The 3,679-nt window shown below is 54.8% G+C and overlaps 1 long non-coding RNA gene across 1 annotated transcript in view; it reads right to left on the bottom strand.

Annotated features, from left to right (window-relative positions):
• Positions 1-2,984: 2,984 nt before the first annotated feature.
• The window catches only part of LOC109297310, a 7,042-nt gene continuing 6,347 nt past the window's right edge, over positions 2,985-3,679 (bottom strand). The window contains exon 2 of the long non-coding RNA XR_002097287.1: positions 2,985-3,196. This is a non-coding gene — a long non-coding RNA (uncharacterized LOC109297310). The remainder of the gene's footprint in view (positions 3,197-3,679) is intronic.

The raw sequence follows: 3,679 nt of genomic DNA, 5'->3' as shown, positions 1-3,679 counted from the left end.
GGCCCTGCCCTAGCTTGCTGGCCAGAACCGGGGCGCTCGTGCTGCCTGAGAAGCAGGGCATGGATGGATCCAAGTCCTAATCCTGATGTATACCCCCTAGACCTGCCCCTGCCTGACGTCTGGGTCTGCAGCAGCGAACGCCAGTCAGACCCCAGGGACAGCGATCCACATTGCAAGACCCACATTCCTGGGCTCCAGTTGCAGCTGTTCACTCCCTCTAGGGCCTGACGGAGCCCCTCTGCTTGCCCAGGGGGGACCAGGACACCACCGGGTGCTGGAGACACAGTGTAGGAGATGGGAAAGGGCAGAGGAAAGCATCTTCCGTGCTCAGCTCACAAAGGGTTAAGCACCGGGGCTTCGCCCCCGCCTTTCACATAGCATCTAGTTACTGACCGCAAAGTTACCCCCGGTGCGGCTTCCCCGGCAACACCCCCAACCCCTCTGGCAACACCCCGCTCCCCACAGGGCACAGGGGCCCGATCCCTGCACTCGCAGTGAAAGACAGCCCTGGGAGAGGGGTTGTGCGTTGTGCATCGGCCTGGGGGTGCCGTGTATCTGTGTGTGTGGGGGGGTGCACCTGCTAGTGTGTGTCTGTGTAAAGGTGCTATGTACCGTGTCCCTGGGGCAAGGTGCAGCGCACCTGCCAGTGTGCATCTGCACAGGAGTGTTGTGCATTGTATGGAGGGGTGTTGTGTGTCTGGGTGTGTGTGTGTGTGGTGTGCTAGGCAGCGTGTATCTGTGTAAGGGTGTTGTGTGTGTGCCTGCCAGTGTGTGTCTGTGTAAAGGTGTTGTGCATGGTATGTTCGGGTGGGTGTGCAGTAAATCTGCTGGTGTGTGTCTGCATAGTGGTGTTGTGGGTCTGGGTGCGTGCGTGCACTGGGCAGTGTGTATCTGTGGAAGGGTGTGAAAGGGTGTTGTGTGTCTGGGGGGTGGATGTGTGTCTGCCAGTACGTGTCTTGTGGAAAGGGGTTGTGCATTGTATGTCTGGGTGGGTGTGCAGTGAACCTGCCGGTGTGTGTAGACATGGTGGTGCTGTGCATCTGGGTGTGTGTGCAGTGCACTGGGCAGCGTGTATCTGTGGAAAGGTGTTGTGTGCAATGGTGTTGTGTGTCTGGGGGTGTGTGTGCCTGCTGGTGTGTGCCTCTGTAACGGTGTATTGTGTGTCTGGGGGTGCATGCAAGACACCTGTCAGTTTGTGTTTGCATGGTAGTGTTGTGTGGAGGCTGTTGTGTGTCTGGGTGGCTGCGTGGTGCACTGGGCAGTGTGTATCTGTGTAAGGGTGTTGTGTCTGGGTGGGTATGTGGTACACCACCCACTGTGTGTCTGTGTGTTTGATGTGTGGAGGGGTGTTGTGTGTCTGTGTATGCACTATACCCATTGATATGTGAGTCGGCAGTTGTGTGTGTGTCCCTGGGGTGGCTGCATGTGCCATGGGCCTCTGTTAATAGATGTGTCGTGTGTCACTGCAGACAGAGGATGTGTGTGTCTAGGAAGGTAGGACATGCACAAAGAAGAGGGGTTGTGCAGATGTTCTGTGCCCAAGAGCATGTAGATGAGCTGGGGTGGGGTGGGGGGAGGTGTTGTGGGTGGAAATGTTGTATATTTGAGCCTGTGCGTGTTGTGTGTTAGTCAAGGGCATTGTCCGGGCAATCAGGTCTTTTGAGGGTACATTGTGAACACAACTGTTGCGTGCATGATTTTGGGGCATGGGTATTAGGCGTGTAAGTGGGACGTATGGGGGCTATCTTGTGTGCTCATGTGGGTGTGTTGTGACTGGGTATGACACGTGTGAGTGGGGGGTGGGAATGGTGTGTGTCCGGATAGACACGGTGCTTTGCACCCACTGGTGCCATGTGTCCGTGGGATACTGGGGAGCGCATGAGAGCACGGCAGGGGAAGCCAGGTATTCCCACCAGTGCACTGCTCTGCCCTGTTAATACCCACGAGCCTGGCTGGACATGGGGCATCAGCATAGACCTTCAGGGCAGCTTCCACGAGTAAAATCCTCACCATCAAGGGTGCAAAGCTGCACCCATCAGGCCAAGGCCAGATGCCACAACCCCCAGTGAGCAGCGAAGGAAAGAGTCACGGTCACCAGGTCCCCAAGGAAGAGGATCATTCAGGTCCTTTGCCAACAGATCTTGGTCCCGGGTGAAAATATTGCAAGGTGAATGTCCTGGGAGCAGGGCTGTGTGTCTGTGGTTTCGAAAGCTAGAGGTTAGGGTGTGATCCTGTCGCAGAAGCTGAGTCCAGAGCAGGTCTGGATTGCACGCTAATATAACACCCCTTGAAAGTGCCAGGTGGAGACAGTGAGGGTCCTCTGCCCCATGTGTTGCAAGTTATCTGGATCTGGTCTCCCAGGACTCCTATGGGCAGCATTTTCCACCTATGCAGACACCCAGGCGATCACAACCAAAGCTGTCTCCATCAACTCTGGCTGTGGGCCCAGTGGGAGACTTTCAGGGAATTTTATTTTTAAACTCCCCCAAACTTTGCCCTGCGAATGCCGGGCCCCTCCCGCCTCCGCCGGGTACCTCTGGGCAATGCCGTCACCGCTTTTCTTTCCAGAGGGCGGCTTTCCATTTTGGAGCTCACAGATGGCAACGTTAATTATCCTCCCCGGCGCGCCAGAGCTCCCAAAATAAACCGAGGGGCCAGCACTGAGAGAGCCGCGCAGCCCAAGGTTGGAAGGAGGCATCGCTCCTCACACCATCACACGCATCGCCCCATGCGACCAGTTCTGGCTTGCAACGTGAGCAACACACAACAGCCCCACTCTCGCACCCAGGATCCACCAGGTTCAGAGGTACTTGCCACTCCTGGTCAGCAACGAGCTGATCTCTACGTCTTGAATTCCCTCTTGAGCATCCGGAGGAGGGGAGATAACAATCTCGTTAGGGAATCTTGCCATATTATTTTTAATTTTTTTTTTTACTGACATATAAATTTATATTTAACAGATTTTACTGACAGGCAATTTTCACTTTTTTTTTTTCTCAATTTCACTGACAGTCAGTAAATTCGCTGGCAGATGGTATGGAGTCACTGTGCCCAAATGAGGAACAAGGAGAAACCAGCCAGGATTGACCACTGCTAGGATCCAGGCAGAAGGCCGCTGACTCCAAAACGTCAGCCTCATTGATCCGCTGTGCTGTGTTCCCATGGCCGACGGGTTTTTGGATCGTCTCCAAAGTGTCTAAAATTAGAAATATCCCCAACACCCTCCGGGCCTCTCTTTCTTTCATGCCCGTAGGAGAAATGTTCCATCAGTGTTGTTGATTTACGTGTGCATGAGCGAGTGGGTGTTGTGTGTGTGTGTGCTGATGCAGCCGCGATGGTCCAGGAAATATGCAAGCGGCAAGGATTTTGGGGGGATATATCTTTTCTTGGACCAACTGCATGGGTGCGTGTGTGTGTATGTGTGTGTGTGGGAGTGTGTGTGTTAAGAGGGTGAATGGGAATCGTGTGGGCTTTGCAAGTGTGTTTTGGGAGGAGGGGTGCCGTGGACATGCCTGGGTGTGGCTCTGTTGTGCGTACGCGCGTGTTGCGTGTGCAATGTCTTTGTGCACACCCATGGCTCATGCATTAGTGGAAGGCTTTTGGGGAGTGCTTTGTGCAGGGGAGAGGGAGCTTGCACCTGAGCGGGAGAGGCGGGGGGGGGCACTGGCACTGATACGGG

Source organism: Gavialis gangeticus, unplaced genomic scaffold (assembly GCF_001723915.1).
Source record: "Gavialis gangeticus isolate Ggan-Ray unplaced genomic scaffold, GavGan_comp1, whole genome shotgun sequence".
Taxonomy (NCBI): domain Eukaryota; kingdom Metazoa; phylum Chordata; order Crocodylia; family Gavialidae; genus Gavialis; species Gavialis gangeticus.
The sequence above is the reverse complement of the archived record's forward strand: the minus strand, read 5'-3'. Positions and strand labels throughout refer to the sequence as shown.